Source organism: Acinonyx jubatus, chromosome A1, assembly GCF_027475565.1.
Source record: "Acinonyx jubatus isolate Ajub_Pintada_27869175 chromosome A1, VMU_Ajub_asm_v1.0, whole genome shotgun sequence".
Taxonomy (NCBI): domain Eukaryota; kingdom Metazoa; phylum Chordata; class Mammalia; order Carnivora; family Felidae; genus Acinonyx; species Acinonyx jubatus.
In genome coordinates, this window is record NC_069380.1 from 15,658,435 (window position 1) to 15,678,032 (window position 19,598).

The following is a 19,598-nucleotide window of genomic DNA, read 5'->3' on the forward strand; positions in this document are numbered from 1 at the left end:
ACAGCTAACATCATTCTTAATTGTGAAAAACAGAGCTTTTCCTCTAAGATTAGGAACAAGACAAGTATGTCCACTCTTACCACTTTTATTCAACATAGTACTGGAGGTCATGGCTACAGAAATCAGAAAAGAAAAAAGAAATAAGAGGCATCCATATTGGTAAAGAAGAAGTTAACCTATTACTACTTGCAGATGACATGATACTATACATAGAAAATCCTAAAGATGCCACCAAAAATTACCATAAGTAATAATTCAGTAAACTTACAGCATGCAAAATTCACCCAGAAGTTGGTAGCATTGCTCTACACTAATAACATAGTAGCAGAAAGGGAAATTAAGAAAACAACTCCATTTATAATTACACCAAAGAGAATAAAATACCTAGGAATGACCTTAACCAAAGAGGTGATAGAGCTGAACTCTGAAAACTGTAAAACACTTATGAAAGAAATTAAAGATGACACAAACAAATGGAAAGATAGTCCATGCTTATGGATTGGAAGAATTAGAATATCAATCTATAGATTCAATGAAGTCTCTATCAAAATATCAACAGCATTTTTCTCAAAACTTGAAGAAATGATACTAAAATTTGAATGGAATCACAGAAGACTCAAACAGTCAAAGCAATCTTGAGAAAGCAAAATAAAGCTGAAAGTATCACAATTCCAAAGGTCAAGATATACCACAAAGCTATAGTAGTCAAAACAGTATGGTACTGGCATGAAAATAGACACATAGATCAATAAAACAGAATAGAGAGTCCAAAAATAAACCCATGATTATATGGTGAATTAATCTATGACAAAGGAGGCAAGAATATACAATGGGGAAAATAGAGTCTTCAATAAATGGTCCTGGGAGAACTGGACAGCTACATTTAAAAGAATGAAACTGGACTATTTTGTAGCACCATACACAAAAAAAATTCAAAATGGACTGGATTTGAGACCTGAAGTCATACAAATTCTAGAAAATATCACAGGAAGTAATTTCTCTGACGTCAGCCACAGGAATATTTTTCTAGATCCCTTTCCTCAAAGGTGCCCTGGGGAAAGCAAAGCAGGAACATGGGGTGGGAAACTTAAGCTCAGGTCCTTATCTCAGTGTCCAGGTGTGAACAGGGTTGTTACACTGTAAAATGGCTAGGCAGCAACTCAAAATTGCTCTTTTCTCATCACATAGTATCTTAGACTTTGTCTCCAGGCTCCACAAATACTAAGGTTGAGCCTTTTTACTGAGCATTAATTATTTGCCAGTCACAATGTCAAGTGTCATTTATTATTTGATCCACACAATAGTCAATTGGAAGGTCCTATTTCTGACTTCACTTTATAGACAAAGAAACTGGGGCATAGAGAGCTTAGGTAGCTTTGTCAAAGGTCCCCTGGCCCAGAAGAGGCAGAGCTGGGCCTGGAATGGAACTCTGGCCTCGGAAACTGAACTTTTAGCCACTGTACCCTACTATAGGACTATAAAAATGGCAATTGTGAATCTCATTAATTTTGAAGTGAATAAAATATAGACTCATTAATTACAAACAGCAAGGCTCTCTGGAGATAATAGTTGTCTGAGAATTGCAACAAATTGTTCAGTCTCCAAGATTTGCCATTTTAGACATAAGGCATAATTTAGACACAATTATAACTGCTTGCATTATCCTGTTATTTGTTCTGCCTTAACTAGTGTAACTGCACATTGGGAAGAGTGGGTAGTCTTGTTCAGATGGGAGTTTCCTCATACAGAGGAGCAAGGAATCTATTTAAAACCAGAGAGGAAGTTGCTCTGTATCATTTATCAAGGAGTGTAAAAGGCCCGAGGAAGTTAGCTAGCCTTTTGCTTATCTTGAGATGTAATGACAGTGCTCAAGAATTCCATCGACTTATACATATTTTTATTCTTTATATTCAAAATGTATACTATTGCAAGCAGGATCCACACTATGTGTCTTTAAGTACTGAATATCAGAACAAATGTTTACCCACACAAATGCTAGAATTGTCACCTTATTATTTTTTAATTTATTTTTTAAAATTCAAGTTAGTTAACATACAGTGTAGTATTGGTTTCAGTAGAACCCAGTGATTCATCACTTCTATATAACACCCTGTGCTCATGCCCAACAAGTGCCCTCCTTAATGCCCATCGCTCATTTAGCCCATTCCGATACCTTCCCTCCAGCAATGCTCAGTTTGTTTTCTGTATTTAAGATTCTCTTATGGTTTGCCTTCTCTGTTTTTATCTTATTTCTCCTTCCCTTCCCCTATGTTCATATGTCATGTTTTTTTAAATTCCACATAAGTGTGAAACCATGTGATATTTGTCTTTCTCTGATGGACTTATTTTGCTTACCATAATACATTCTAGTTCCATCCGTAATGTTGCAAGTGGGAAGATTTCATTCTTTTTGATTGCCAAGTAATAGTCTGTTGTGTAGTCACACACCACATCTTCTTTATCCATTCATCAGTTGATGGACATTTGGGCTCTTTCCATAATTTGGCTATTGTCAATAATGTTGCTATAAACATTGGGGTACATGTGCCCCTTAGAGTCAGCACTCCTGTATCCTTTGGATAAATACCTAGTAGAGGAATTTCTGGGCCATAGGGTAACTCTATTTTTAATTTTTTGAGGAACCTTTATACTTTTTTCCAGAGTGGCTGCACCACTTTGCATTCCCACCAACGGTGCAAAAGTGTTCCCCTTTCTCTGCATCCTTGCCAACATCCGTTATTTCCTGAGTTGCTCACTTTAGCCATTGTGACAGGAGTAAGGTGGTACCTCATTGTTTTGATTTGTATGTATTTGATGATGAGTGATGTTGAGCTGCTTTTCATGTCTGTTAGCCATCTGGATGTCTTCTTTGGAAAAGTGTCTATTCATGTCTTCTGCCCATTTCTTGACTAGATTATTTGTGTTTGGGTGTTGAGTTTAATAAGTTCTTTATAGATTTTGGATACCAACGCTTTATCCAATATGTCATTTTAAAATATCTTCTCCCATTCCATTGGTTGCCTTTTAGTTTTGTTGACTATTTCTTTCACTGTGCAGAAGATTTTTATCTTGATGAGGTCTCAGAAGCTCATTCTTGCTTTTGTTCCCCTTGCTTCTGGAGATATGTCAAGTAAGAAGTTGCTGTAGCCAAGGTCAAAGAGGTTGCTGCCTGTTTCCTCCTCTAAGATATTGATGGTTTCCTGTCTCACATTTAGGTCTTTCATCCATTTTGAATTTATTTTTGTGTATGGTATAAGAAATGGTCCAGTGTTATTTTTCTGCATGTCACTGTCCAGTTTTCCCAGCACCATTTGCTGAAGAGACTGTTGTCTTTCCATTGTATTCTTAACTGCTTTGCCAAAGATTAGTTGGCCATACATCTGTGGGTCCATTTCTGTGTTCTCTATTCTGTTCCGTAGATCTGTATGTCTGTTTTTGTGCCAGTATCATACTGTCTTGATGATTACAGCTTGGTAATACAGCTTGAAGTCTGGAGTTGTAATGCCTCCAGCTTTGGTTTTCTTTTTCAGGATTGCTTTGGCTATTTAGGGTCTTTTCTGGTTCCATACAAATTTTAGGATTGTTTGTGTTAGCTCTGTGAAGAATGCTGATGTCATTTTGATAGGGATTGCTTTGAATGTGTAGATTGCTTTGGGTAGTATAGACATTTAACAAAAAACATTCCATGCTCATGGATTAGAATTGTCATCTAATTTAAAACTGAGGGTTCGTCTTTTGCTCCCTGTTGGAGCTTCACCCTGTGGAAACTTTACAGGCCTATAGGCAAGGCTCAGTTAGTGGTTTGCTTCTTTGCTCATCATATTTATGTTTGTTCCTAATAAGGTCAGTTTTTAATTTGGGGAATGACATCGTTTTTGGCTCTTCACATGAACATGAATGTCCCAAGCTCCTGATGATTTGTAAACCAGAAGATACAGCAGCTGAAATGCATTAGTTTAATAATAAATACAGGAAATGGTTTGATCTTATAAAATATGCATTATACAAATATCTCACACCAAATAGTGGTCTTAATAGTGGCAGTGTTTCAGCCATAGCTGGTTTTCCACTGTATTTCAAGAGTGTTTTTGCTTGTGATTTTAAAATTCCAAGTTATTTCCAGGATGATTCAGTCTCTAAGTTTTTTCTGCTTGTCCCTTACTATGTTTTAGATTTCACAGTGCTGTTGAACAGTTACCTAAGCACAGCATGGAAGAAATCTTGAATCACAGATGGAATCAGCAATGGAAGTATTTGTTCTCTCTCAATCCCCTACAAGTGAGGAAAGGGGGCAGTACTTAGCGTGGGCTGAAGGGCAAAGGAGACCATTAAAGGACCCCTTGGAGGTAGATAAAGCCAAATAACTATAAAGGAGGAGTCAATTGAATTTGCTGCCTACTAGGCATCCCTGTAGGCATTTCCAATTAGATATCCGCATCTCTCAGGCATCTCAGATTTAACATATGCAAAACCAAGCTCTTTTTTTTTTTTTAAATGTTTATTTATTTTTGAGAGAGATGGAGACAGAATTCAAGTGGGTTAGGAGCAGAGAGAGAGGAAGACACAGAATCCGAAGCAGACTCCAGGCTCCGAGCTGTCAGCACACAGCTGGCAGGGGCTCAAACTCACGAGCTGTGAGATCATGACCTGAGCTGAAGTCAGACGCTCAACTGACTGAGCCACCCAGGGACCCCCAAAACCAAACTCTTGATCTTGACCCGCCCAAAACAGGCACTGCCAGGTCTTTCCCATCTCAGTTTATGGTAACTTCCTCCTAGTTACCCAGCCCAAACATTAAGAAGTCATTTTTGACTTGCCTCTCTCTCTTTCTCCTCTTGTTGGCTCTACCTATAATTCATGTGTTATTTTTCATCACAATAATTATCATCTTCTAAATAATTTAATTTACTTATTTCTTTTTATTATTTGCCCCTACTACGGTATAGATTCCATGAAGGGAGTTTTCATCTACTCACTTATACAACCCCAGCAACTGAAATATTTGGAACAAATATTAGGAATATAGTATGTGCTTAATAAATAAATGTTGAATGAACAAATGAAAATATGAATGAACTATGCTGAAACATGACTGTAGCCTAATCTCTCCACTGTTTAATTGTGGCATGATTGCCACGTCCGATGGGTTTTATGTATCAGAACATGTCTAATGTTAGCAGAGGTAGAAAAAAACTGGTTTGTATAATTTGATAAGTTTTCCTGTGTTGTTTTATTCCTCTCTTTCCATAATCGGGATAACAGATTGACTACATTGGATTTTAGAGGTAAAGATGAGATTTATAGGTAAAAATAAATTTTATCTAGAATTTTTGAGTCAAATCTCAAACCAAGAATCATCAAATGAGCTCGAAGAAATGCAGTGGGAAGCTTTCAGAACTTTTTTATCAAGATGCTTATGAACAAGTCTGTATGTATGCTCAAGTGTTGTGGATAGTGATGCTGGTACTACTAGATTGGGGTAAAAAGCGTATGTGTCTGAACTTCTGTGATCCATCTCCGACTGGAAAAGTAGCAGCATACTTGGCTGCTCTGTCCCTCTAGCTCTGTGCCTCTAGTCCCTCATAATGTACCTAAGGTATCCTTGAGGTAGAAGATGCCTGAAGGGAAAGGTGTGAAGGACTTTGGAGGTTCCACTCAACTTATGCATTAATAAAGGAGCCATCATTCCTTCTTTTCCCTTATGGTTTAAAAGGTCTCCCTGCCATTTTGCAAATTTCTTTTTGTTTTTTAGTTTCTTTATAACAATTTATGACTTGTCTGGATTTTCCATTAATATTTTACATGTTGAGGGACACAATGTTTTAAATCCTGTGATTCTCCTGTGCCTAAACTGTTTCTAAATTATATCATACATGGGAACTGTAGCCAGGAGTTAAAAATCTGGCAGTTAAAACTTGGATTCAGTACAGGTTTTCTAATGTTCCTTGGAATCACTCAATATGACCTCTTGATGGGTGAGTGTCTTTCTCTCTCTTTTGTAATTCCTGGGGGTTTCAAAGTTGGAAGTCAGAGAAACACAGAACTGATGATGCAGCTTTATTTGGAAAATGTGTCATTTTATTTCTACATATTTCAGATGTGGTTGTGTATGTGTGCGTGTGTGTGTGTGTGTATGTGTGTGTGTGACCAATGTAAAGCTGTAAATATATTAAGAGAAAAAATTGTATATAAATGTGTGCATACTTAAAAAAAACCTCTTAGCTTTACAGCATAAAATATCTTCTGTCTTTATGTGTTAGATTATAATTTATTACTCTACAGGAGATTCCCAACCTGGGAACAAAAGCATTTGCACATGTGTTGCTGAAGATTAGTTCAGGGAATGGGAAAAAGAGGAGTTAATGGTAAAGAGCTAAGACATAAATTTTGAGAAGCTGTTATTGTTCAGGTACTATGTTAGGTGCTCCACTCACCTTATTCCATTTAATACCACAATCCTATGAGGTAGCTGTTATTCCCCCTAACTGGGTAAGGGAAAATAACTGTTATTTTCCTTTACTGAACAAGGAAAGTATGTCTCAAAGTATGTAGCTGGTCTAAGGTTGTACAGAGAATGTGGCTGAACTGGGATTCAAAACTGCCTGGGCTTGTACAACTCTGAGGCTCATGTTCTTTCAACTTCATGCAGAAATGAGAGTGCCAAGGGCTTGAATAATAAGGATAGTCTTGTTTTCTGGTCCAATTATTGGCTCACCTGCTTCCCTAGCCATTACCTCTGTGTGATTTATTGCACATCATGGCACCATCTCTTAGGCCTTTTCTCTGCCATTTCTGTGGTTACTTCTTTATTCAGTTTTGTCAAAGTTTTTTGTTTTTGTTTTTGTCTTTCTGTTAGTTAAATGAAATGTCTTTTTAAAAAAGTTTCCTTTTTCAGTGTTTTTTTTTTCCTTTCCATGGAATCCTTTAAGTATAAACAGGATTCCACATAGAAGCTCTGGTATCACTCTGGCTAAACAAAGATTTAAGTAAAATTTAACGAAAATACAGAAGGGAACCAGACATAAGTGGCTCTGAGCACTTTCTCAGAAAAATTGGGATACACACTAGCATAAAAACTGTATCATTTTAAAGACATATCTTCCCTTCAGTATTCTCATGGGAATTCACATCACAAATAACACAAAACTTAAGCTTATTTTGTTTTATGAGTTACGGTAAGGAGACGAATTTCTGCTAGTAGGGCAGTAGCATTGAATTTGGGGAGGCATTGGCACAGGGGCTGGAGAGGGAGGTGCAGCTTTGATAGTTGGCATTTTCATCTTCCTTACTCTCTCACATCACAAGTTATGTTCCTAAATTTTCTTCTTCTTTTTTAAAAAAAAGTTTATTTTTGAGGAAGAGAGAGCATGTGAGCATGAGCGGAGGAGGGGGAGAGAGAGAATCCCAAGCAGGCCCTGCACTGTCAGCACAGAGCCTGAAGCGGGCCTCGATATCAGGAACTGTGAGACCATGACGTGAGCTGAAATCAGGAGTTGGATGCTTAAACTGACCGAACCAGTCAGGCACACCTATGTTCCTAAATATTCTAATCTGCAACAATTTAGGTAAGAGAAGGAGCTAGTGTGAGGTCTGGGAGGGCATAAAAGGTTATAAAGTCTTTTAAAAGATATTGTTTTATTCAGTCTTTATAACAAATATGTGAAGTGGGTAGTGCATTGTATTACTTGGCTTTGCAACAGTAACAACCCTCTAATCTCAGTGGTTTACAGCAATGAAGTTTGTCATTTATGTTTCATGGAGGCTATAAATCAGTGCATGTCTGCTTCCTGAGTGCTCTTCATTCTAGAATCCAGGCTGAAAGAGCAGCCCCCTTATGGGTGTGTTATAATAGCAAAGGATTAGGACAAATGTCACATTACATTGGACAAAGCATGTCATATGTCCAGGTCCAAAGACAGAGTGTGTGAAAATGTATACTCCTCCCATGGCCAGGTAGTATTATAATGTACCACAGGCAAGTATTGCTATTGTGGTTGCCCTTCTTATTCTACACAAGTGGAAACCAAGGCATAGAGAAGTTAGAAGAACTGTCCAAGATCGCACTACTGACAAGTGGTCGAGGACAGTTTGGAACTCAAGTTGGACTGGAGGCCATTACTTTATGTATTATACCAACAAGAATGACATTTTCTTTCATTTATCCCTTTATTTTTATTGATGACATTGAGAACAGTTTTCCTCCTAATGCCCTACTAGAACAGTGTCCATCGTTTCCTTCTCTTCCAGTCTTTCAAATCAATGGCTTTAACATAAACCTTAATCTTCAAATGATTTCTGTATGACAGAAGTCAGTATTTAAAAGTTACAGATAGTTGGGGCGCTGGGTGGCTCAGTTGGTTAAGCATCTGACTCTTACTTTCGGCTCAGGTCATAATCTCACAGTTTCGTGAGTTTGAGGCCTGCATCAGGCTCCATGCTGACAGCACAAAGCCTGCTTGAGATTCTGTCTCCCTCTTTCTGCCCCTCCCCCACCCATGCTGTCTCTGTCTCTCTCAAAATAAATAAATAAACTTAAAAAAAATTAAAGTTACAGATAGTCCAGTTTTTGATGAAAGTGTGAATTAAAAAAATAAAATTCTTTTTCAAATCTGGAACTGAGATTAATTATTGTTTAATCAAAATTTGTCCTAAGTCCCATATTTCTTTGTATCAGTTAAAGGCATTGTCTATGAAAGAGGGCCAAATGTAATTTATAATGGTGCTTTGCGTGGACTTTCACTGATAAGGAATTTTGTGAGCCTTTTCAGAATGGGAAGCATTATTTAAAAAAAATTTTTTTAATGGTTATTAAATTTTGAGAGACACAGAGTACGAGCAGGGGATGAGCAGAGAGAGAGAGGGAGACACAGAATCTGAGGCAGGCTGCAGTCTCTGAGCTGTCAGCACAGAGCCCAATGTGGGGCTCAAACTCAGGAACCATGAGATCATGACCTGAGCCGAAGTCTGATGCTCAGCCATCTGAGCCACCCAGGCGCCCCCAGAATGGGGAGCATTGTTAACCGAAGTGGTGGTATGACCCTGGTTTGTTTCCAGCCCAGTCTTCCCTGAATTCTCTAAACCTCACGCTAGCAGAGCTGCTGACTTCCCAGAACACTTAGATCTCTCCTTTCTTGTCTCTGGGTCTTGGCTTAGGATATTGTTCCCTCAGCTGAAATGCTTCCAGCCTGATCCACCTTTTCAGTCAACCGGGTCTGATTGTAACAGTTTTTCAAGGCTTCATCTTTAAATGCTTTGTGCTCCAAGAAGTCTTTTCCCATCTCATCGAATACAAATAGAAATCCTCAAACAATGCTTTGCTTGAACTCTTGTACTCCTTCTTCCCCTTTTGCCCAATACCTTTCACCTAACAGATATGCAACAAATGATTTTTTAATGGAAATAAATTGAACTACTGTATTTGCTAAATTGAAGTTTTTGTGTAGAATTGATTCATATATTTATTTAACAAATAGTTGTTAAGTGCCTACATTTGTAAGACACAATTAACTTGCTAAAGGTAACATAACAATAGAGTGATGTATTCAGGACTGAAATCCAGGATTGCCTGACTCCACAGCCAGTGCTCTTGAACACTACCTAGGTATCAAAAGCTAGAGATTTCTGAATGCTAGAGAGCTTCACTGTTGGGCAGATACTAATCTTTCTTCCCCTTAAACATTGTATAAAGTGGGGCACCTGGGTGGCGCAGTCGGTTAGGCGTCCGACTTCAGCCAGGTCACGATCTCGCGGTCCGTGAGTTCGAGCCCCACGTCAGGCTCTGGGCTGATGGCTCAGAGCCTGGAGCCTGTTTCGGATTCTGTGTCTCCCTCTCTCTCTGCCCCTCCCCCGTTCATGCTCTGTCTCTCTCTGTCCCAAAAATAAATAAACGTTGAAAAAAAAAATTGTATAAAGTATTTTTACCAGTGCCTTTTTAAGCTACTATTTAGTCTTGGTTTCAAAATTGTCATTAAAACCATTTTTTCCTATTAATGTAAGATGTTCCCATCGAAAGTAAAATAACATTTTCTGTATGGACTGACTATGTTGGGTTTCTGTATGGACTGACTGTGTTGGGTTCTACCTAAAGGCAGATTCAGGTTTTGTGGGTTGTGAGCTTACACACACATTTTTTTTCTGGCCCCTTTTAAGAAAAAGAAAAAAAGAAAAACTACAAACATTAAAAAAAAAAGGTATGCCATATTTAACATAGGAAAAGAAATCATGACAATTTACTTGAACTTGGAGGTTCAGATCTCTTTTTTTTTCCTAAGGTATCTTGAGGCAATTTACCAGAAATGCTTACATAGGAGAGTCTTTATTGCCAACCTGGCTTCTCCTCACCTAGGATACTTTGCAGCTCCTGGCGACTCCAGGCACCCCAGGGACCATGCATGTGAGGCTTTATTCACTTCTCAGTAAGTCCCCCCTCAGTCTTGGCAGTTTAAAAGTGATGGTCAAATTGCATTGAGTTTAGTCTTAGATGAGTTTTTGAGTTTATTTTCTAGACCTTTTGTGACGTTTTCCTAGAAAATGGAGATATTTATTAGGAATGGCATTGTGAGACACAAGTTTCTTTCTAATTAAAAAAAAATTTTTTTCCCCATAGCATTGGGTGAACTATTGTTATTGTAGAAACCATTTGGTATGAATATAATCTCTTTTTGGAAATATTGAAATGGAACATAAATAATGAAAATCTGTTCTTAAATGAATAGTGCTGTCACTAAGGTATTTAATGTAGCTCAGACACTGTGTTCAGAATAACATTACGCTGAATCAATCACTTCGATTTTTAAAAAAAATCTTGTAAGTGACTACACTTTGTTGAAGGATTTAAGTCATTTTTTCCTTAAAACTTTGTTGAAGTATTGACCCTGCAAAGAGACACCACTGGAAATTAGTCTTTTTCGTGTAGTATTGAAAAATAGCAGCAGAGGGCCACATTGCAATGTGCTGGATTTCTTTTCTTCAAGAAAGAACATTTTCTGTCCATTGTTTGGCATCTGTTCTCTCATTTTGAAACTTGGCAATACATTTATTTGAAAAGAAGAATCTTTTTATATAATTTTATTTTATTTTAAGTTTTTACTTTTATTGATTTATTTTGAGAGAGAGAGAGCGTGTGAGGGAGAGGCAGAGAGAGAAGGAGAGAAAGAATCCCCAGCAGGCTCTGTGCTATCAGTACAGAGCCTGATGCAGGGCTCAATCCCATGAACTGTGAGATCATGACCTGAGCCGAAATCAAGAGTTGGACGCATAACCAACTGAGCCACCCAGGTGCCCTGAAAAAAAGGACTTTTAAATACAAATGTTACTCTATTGAGAATGGAAGATGCAATGTAAGCCTTAAAATTTATTACCTTTTTTTTCTTGGTTGCTCTGAAGATGTTGAAATTTTGACATCTTTCTTCACTTCCTTCCACAGTGGTAAGGAATTAATACTCTTTTAACTTTTCGGTGTAGGCCGTTACTTTATTTCTTAAGCTCATCCAGTTTGTTGGCAGGTTATTATGAGAACACATTCTGACAAATTATGTTACTTTGTTCAAAGGATCAGAAAAATTACATGGCAGCAGTTCATAACATAATATCACACTTACTACATCTTCCAATTTCCTTTCAGCTGATTGTGCTCATGTTCTAACAAAGTTATTTCCTATAGTTAAAAAGAAAGTTGTAGGTTAAAACTATGTCAAGATGTTAAAAATGATTGAGGTTGAGTATGTGTGATCTACTCAATAAAACTGTCTTACTTATTTTGTGGGCTCATTTTCTGATTAGCTTGACTGTGATCAGGACAGATAATGGCATAGAAAATGAAAGGATTGGCTGAAATACAGCTTAGTGCACCCTAAATATGTAGACACGAGTTTGCACTTAATCCCAATAAGTTTCTTTTTAACACTATAGTCTAGCAGACCACAAATATTTTTGATAACTCTGGGTTCTGCAGTCAAATATATTTATTTTTGTAGTCTTAACCTGGTTTCTTATAATTATGTTCATAGAGAGTTTTTTATCTTCTCCAACCATCATTCATTCTCACTAAAAGTACATTTCTAGAATCCTGCTTTTGAAAAAAGGATTCTAATCATCCTTCAAAAAGGACTTGTTTTGGGATGAAAGAGTTTCAGAATAATGAATTATTGTTCATTACCAACTTTCAGAATCCTTGTGTCTTGAGGAACTTGAATAATTTAACTATTAGGGACTATAAACATTATATAGAAAAGAGCCAATATTTTATTGAGATTAAATGAATATATAACGTCATATAGAAACATGTAAACATTGTATGGAAACATAACATAAACATATAAAGATTGTAGAGAAATATAGGAAAGGGCCTCCATATAAACTTTAGATAAAAAACATGTATTTAAAAAATTTTTTTAATGTTTATTTATTTTTGAGAGACAGAGAGTGAGCATGAATGGGGGAGAGGCAGAGAGAGGGAGACTGAGGATTCAAAGCAGGCTCTGCACTGTGAGCGCAGAGCCGGATGTGGGGTTCGAACTAACGAACCTGTGAGATCATGACCTGAGCTGAAATCGAGAGTTGGCCGCTTAACCAACTGAGCTGCCCAGGAGGCCCTAGATAAGAAACATTTAAACATTGTATAGAAGAGGGCCAATATTTATTGAGATTAGGTGAATATTTATTTTGTATGTATTTGTTGTGATCCACAAAACAAAATGCTAATAATAATGACTATCAGTTAGACAATTTAGAATATGCCCTACTATTAACTTTCTGTGATAAAATGTCACATATTTGATTCTCTTTTCTGATAAAGCATTATATAAATAAAATTGGATAAAATTGGATAAAATTTCAAGGCTTAAAAACAACCACTTTAGGACTACTGAATTGACCAAAGTCGTACAAGTTGAAAAGCAATTATTTATGAAAAAAATACTGAATGTCAAATAAGAACAGTGGGAGTCTGGCATTTTTTGCCTGGGGCTTCTCCCATCCACACCCACACCCATGCTGATCTGAGCAGAAATGTACAGGGCACTGCAAAACAAGAAAGCCAGCAGCTTCGTTGCCACAGGGGATTCACTTGGTAGGAGCAGAGAGGAGACAAACCTCACGTTCAACAGTGTTGTCAATAACAGTACTGGTTTTGGTGGCAAATGAAGGCTACCAATGGTTCGGGTAGCACGAGGTTGCGGTAAGCAGTGGACTAGCAGACTGGCCTGAAATTTAACAGGGAGATAAGGGAAATAAGAGCTTTGGTAAGGTCTCTGCATGTCCATCCAGGAGGGACTGGAGAAGACCCCCAAATCCCCATATCCCTGGCTAAGCGTGAGACTGTATACCTGCAAAGAGCTGCTGCTAGAAGGCCTAGTGGGAAGTAAAATCCAGGACATTATTGAAAACTGACTGATTAATTCAATAAGGCTTTCTTTAGGTCATTTAATTAGGCTTAAAAGGCCATGAAAGGACTATATGATTCCTTCTATTTTTGAAAATTCTTTGTAATTTCTAAATATTTAACTTTGAAATACACTAGAATAGGGAATAGTTTTTTAATCTCTGAATTGTGAATCTTTGAAATCTTTCTCTCCACCTACAGAGTAGAACTCAACTTTTGCGAGGTTACCACAGCTGGAGTAGGTAGAATGCAAATCAGATTGAAACATTCTGATTTCCAAAAATTCATATTCTTAAATACTATGCTATATTTTCAGATGATGGTGATATAGAATATAAAATATCTTTAACATAATATCATAGCAATCAAGTTAATTTATACAGTTATTGGTACATTAAGCCAGTATATACTTTATAGTTGATCCTTTAAAAAAACTTTGTATTAAGGAGAATTTCAAACAGTTACAAAAATAGATAATATAACAATCCTTTATGTATGTATCCATTACACAGCTTTGAGCTTTTTCTATAAATGCTAAAATTACTGCTTGCTATGCTAATCTTTATTACAAAAGGGAAATAATTCTATTTATTTATTTATTTTATTTATGTATGTTCATTTATTTTGAGAAAGAGAGTGTGTATGTGTGTGTGTGTGAGTGGGGGGAGGGGCAGAGAGAGAGGAGAGAGAACATCCCAGTCTCCTTGCTGTCAGCACAAGCTCGATGTGGTTCTCGATCTCACGAAATGTGAGATCATGACCTGAGCTAAAATCAAGTGTCAGACATTTAACCAACTGAGCACCCATGCATCCCAACAAAAGGGAAATAATTAAAGATGAATTTTTGTAGGGTAAACACTAATTGCTTTTAAATTTTGCAATTAAAAATCTCACTAATCTATTTTACTAACTCATTATTCAGTGACTATTTCCTTTTGGAATGGACACACTTAATATGTTTTTAAAAGTAGTCAACACAGTGGAAACAGCATAAGGAGTAGGAGGAGTAGGCAGATGGAAATATTCAGTGAATACTTTGGCATAATGGAGCGACCAAGTAGAAGGTAGCTGAATGGAGCTTCAGACTTCAGTTTTTTTAAGACATTGTCTCTGTACTTATGGCCCCATCAATCACCCATGGTCTAATGTTTTTTTGTTTGTTAGTTTGTTTTATTTTATTTTTTATTTTTTTTAAGACTAATTTTTAGAGCAGTTGAAGTTCGCAGCAAAAACGTTGAATGGAGAATACAGACAGTCCCCGTATCCCCTATACCCACATGCATAACCTCCCCCACTTTGGACATCTCCCACCAGTGGTTCCTTTGTTACATTCAATGAACCTACGATGACACAACATTATCGCCCAAAGTCCATAGTTTACTTTAGGGTTCACTGTTGGTGCTGTACATTCTATGTGTTTTGACAAATGTGTAATGACATGTATACATTATAATAGTGTCGTACAGAGTAGTTTCACTGCTCTAAAACTCTGGGCTGGTCTTTTGTTTATAACATTTTCTCTTTTATACACATTATACTGTTCTTTCTTGTATTTCTAATAACATGTCAGGGTTTTTAGTGACTTTTGGCAGGGGGTTAGATAACTGACAACCAGTTACAATTATTGCAACCTGTGCCCAATGGTATGCAACAGAGGTGTGTATGTGGAACTGGAAGGAATTAGTAGCATGATCAAACCTATTCTTTCAGGCCACCTATGAAGTATTTTGTGTTGCACAGAGCATTTAACTACTTTATTTGAAACTTTAGGACCCTTGAAGAGAATGTGATATTTTAAGCCATATGTTTCCATAACAGTCTTCAAATTCCAAATGTCAAATCTATTTACAATAACTCTGGCTTCTGAAAGAAACTATTTTATATTTCTGCCTCTTCTTTGGCCTTATATTCTGTCCCACAATTCAGTAGTGAATGTCATTGGTAAAGCTTTGATTTATTTCTGGGAAAGTCTTCCTGGATTTTTCTGCATGGTTTCCTTAAGAAATTGGAAGTTATGCATATCCAGACTATGTTCATTTTATTTGACAAACTGTTTGCATTAAAAGAATTTAGAAAAATTTTGGTTACTAATATCTGACTTGCTTCTCTCCTAGGCATCAGGGCTCTGGTTTGCCTAGACACTTAGAAACTGTGCATTTTGATTATTCCCATAACTTCTTTACCAGGTTATAATGCTCGGCCATTTAAAATACTATTGTCTTTTGCTTTTATAAAAGTTTTTATTTATTTATTTTTGATAGAGAGCACAAGCAGGGGAGGGGCAGAGAAGGAGAGAGAGAGAGAGAGGAAGAGAGAGAGGGAGAGAGGGAATCCTAAGCAACCTCTGCACTGTCAGCCCAAAGCCTGATGTGGGGCTCGATCTCACAAACCATGAGATCGTGACCTCAGCCCAAATCAAGAGTTGGATGCTCAACTGACTGAGCCACCCAGAAGCCCCTGTCTTTTGTTTTTAATGAAAGCTCAAAATTATGTTACTTAGATTATCTGCTTTAACTTTGTAGATCTGGAGTGGGGGAGCCCACTGATAATCAGAGTATAGTTTCAGACAAAATCCCTCTCCTACTCTATAGAACAGGTTGCCATATATACAGTAGAGTTGTAAGGATCCCCAAAATTCTGTTCTGCTAGAGTTATTGCTGCCAGACTGGGTGGATTTTGCTCAGATTTAACATAATTTACAGATTCCTTTTTGTATAATTGTGGAATTTTCAGATGACTTCAAATGGAATATTTTTCATTTTAGAGGTCTTAGAAAGGGCAGTGTTGAACATCAGTTAAAGTTCAGATTCTGTATTATGAAAAACTATATGTTAACAAATTGGATAACCTAGAAGAAATAGATAAATTCCTATAAACATATAATTTATCAAAACTGAAATAGGAAGAAATAGAAAATTTGAACAGAACAACAACCAGCAAAGAAATTGAAACAATAATAAAAAAAAAGTCCCAACAAAAAAGTCCAAGACCAGATGACTTCACAAGCAAATTTACCAAACATTTAAAGAATAGTTAATACCTATTCTTCTCAAACTATTCCAAAAAGTAGGAGAGAAGGAAAATTTCCAAATTTATTTTGAGACCAGTATTACCCTAATACCAAAATCAGATAAAGACACCACAAAAAAAGAGAACTACAAGCCAATATCTCTGATGAACATAGATGCAGAAATCCTCAACAAAATACTAGCAAACAGAATTCAACAACACGTTAAAAAAATCATTCACCACAATCAAGTGGGATTTATTTCTGGGTTGCAAAAGTGGTTCGATATTTACAAATCAATCAGTGTGATACATCACATTAATAAATGAAAGGATAAGAATCATATGATCATTTCAATAAATGCAGAAAAAGCATTTGACAAAGTTCAACATCCATTCATGATAAAAACCTTCAACAAGTAAGGAACCTACTCAACATAATAAAACCCATGTTAATATCATCCTCAATGGGAAAAGTGAGAGTTGCTGATGAAATGGTAGAATGTTTTTAAAGTGTCATTTTCACAATCATGTTCAGTTTCATACTGAACTGATTAAATAATACATTTTAATCTAACACTGTTTGCACTTACAGCTTTTTTGTAAATAGAAACTATAATTTATTGTCTATTTCACATCTGTTTTACTGTAACATTAAAGGAAAAACCAGACTTTTTTTTTTTTTGAAGAGTTTGTTTAGAAAGTATCATAGTGTAAATGGTTGGGAACAAGACAAGGATGTCCACTCTCACCATTGTTATTTAAGATAGTATTAGAAGTTGTAGTTACAGCAATCAGACAGCAAAAAGAAATGAAAATCATGCAAATCAGCAAGGAAGAAGTAAAACTTTCACTATTTGCCAATGACACAATACTATATATAGAAAACCCAAAAGACTCCACCAAAATAACTGCTAGAACTGATAAATGAATTTAGTAAAGAAACAGGATACAAAATCAATATACAGAAATCTGTAGTATTTCTATACACCAATATTGAAGCAGCAAAAAGAGAAATTAAGGAATCAATCCTATTTACAATTGCACCAAAAATAATAAGATACTTAGGAATAAACCTCACCAAAGAGGTAAAAGACCTGTACTCTGAGAACTATAACACACTTTCATTAGTGTGATGAAAGAAACTGAAGATGATGCAAAGAAAAGGAGAGACATTCCATATTTATGGATTGGAAGAACAAATATTGTTAAAATGCCTGTACTGTCCAAAGTAATTCAGACTTAATGCAGTCCTTATCAAAATACCACCAGCATTTTTCACATTTAAGAAACACTCCTAAAATGTGTATGGAACCACAAAAGAACCCAAATAACCAAAGTAGTCTTCAAAAAGTAAAGCAAAGCTAGAGGCACCATAATTCCGGACTTCTGGTTTTATATCAAAGCTTTAGTAATCAAAACTGTATGGTATTGGCACAGAAATAGACACATAGATCAATGGAATAGAATAGAAAACCTAGAAATGTACCCATGGTTATATGGTCAATTAATCTGTGACAAAAGAGGAAAGAATATCCAGTGGCAAAAAGACTGTCTCTTCAGTCTTTTTAGATTATGTTATGAGGCAAGGGAAACAAAAGAAAAAATAAATTATTGGGACTACATCAAAATAAAAAGCTTCTGCACAGCAAAGGAAATAATCAATAAAACTAAAAGGCAACTGATGGAATGGGAGAAGATATTTTCAAATGACATATTGGATAAAGCGTTAGTATCCAAAATCTATAAAGAACTTAAACTCAACACTCCAAAAACAAATAATCTAGTCAAGAAATGGGCAGAAGACATGAATAGACACTTTCCAAGGAAGACATCCAGATGGCTAACAGAAATGAAAAGAAGCTCAACATCACTCATCATCAGAGAAATACAAATCAAGACTACAATGAGGTACCACATTACACCTGTCACAATGGCTAAAATGAACAACTCAGTGAACAACAGATGCTGGCAAAGATGCAGAGAAAGGGGGACACTTTTGCACTGTTGGTGGGAATGCAAACTGGTGCAGCTACTATGGAAAACAGTATGGAGGTTCCTCAAAAAATTAGAAATAGAGCTATCCTACCGCCCAGAAATTCCTTTGCTAGGTATTTATCCAAAGAATATGAAAATGCTGATTCAAAGGGACACACATGCCCCTTTGTTTATAGCAGTGCTATCAACAATAGCCAAGTTATGAAAAGAGCCCAACCATCTATCGACTGACAAATAGCTAAAGAAGATGCAGATGTATATATATATGTATATATATATATATGTATATATATATGTATATATACATACACACATACATACACACAATGGAATATTACTGACTGATCAAAAAGAATGAAATCTTGCCACTTGCAACAATGTGGATGGATCTAGAGTGTATTATGCTAAGCAAATTAAGTCAGGGAAAGACAAATATCATATAACTTCACTCATATGTAGAATTAAGAAACCAAACAGATGAACATAGGGGAAGGGAAGGAAAAATAAGATAAAAACAGAGAGGGAGGAAAACAATAAGATATTTTAAAGTTTTTTTTAATTAATTTATTTATTCTTGAGAAAGAGAGAGCGAGCATGAGCAGGGGAGAGACAGAGAGAGGGAGAGAAGAAATCCCAAGCAGGTTCTGCACTGTCAGTGCAGAGCCCAATGTGTGGCTTGAAGTCATGAACTGTGTGATCATGACCTGAGATGAAATAGAGTTGGACGATTAACTGACTGAGCCACCCAGGTGCCCAAGAGACTCTTAAATACAGAGAATAAAGCTAAGGGTTGCTGGAGGGGAGGTCAGTGGGGGATGGGCTAAATGGGTGATGAGCATTAGAAGGGCACTTGTTGGGATGAGAACTGGGTGTTATATGGAAGTGATGAATCACCGGGAGCTATACCTAAAACCAATACTACACTGTATGTTAACTAACTTGAATTTAAATAAATAAATTAAAAAAAATAAAGAAACATAACAAATGAGCAAAGGGGAAAAAAAAAGAGAGAAATGCAAACCAAGAAATAGACTCTTAACTATAGGGAACAAAGTGATGATTACCAGAGGGGAGATGGTTGGGGGATGGGTTAAATAGTTGATGTAGATTAAGGAGTGTACTTGTCATGATGACCACTGGGTCATGTATGGAAGTCTTGAATGAGTATATCATATACCCGAAACTAACATTACATTATACATTAACTAACTGG

The 19,598-nt window shown here is 36.5% G+C and overlaps 1 long non-coding RNA gene across 1 annotated transcript in view; it reads left to right on the top strand.

Annotated features, from left to right (window-relative positions):
- LOC106973827 (uncharacterized) overlaps window positions 1-19,598 on the top strand; it is a 113,594-nt gene that overhangs the window by 65,269 nt on the left and 28,727 nt on the right. Inside the window, exon 4 of the long non-coding RNA XR_001430055.3 lies at window positions 10,272-10,415. This is a non-coding gene — a long non-coding RNA (uncharacterized LOC106973827). The remainder of the gene's footprint in view (window positions 1-10,271; window positions 10,416-19,598) is intronic.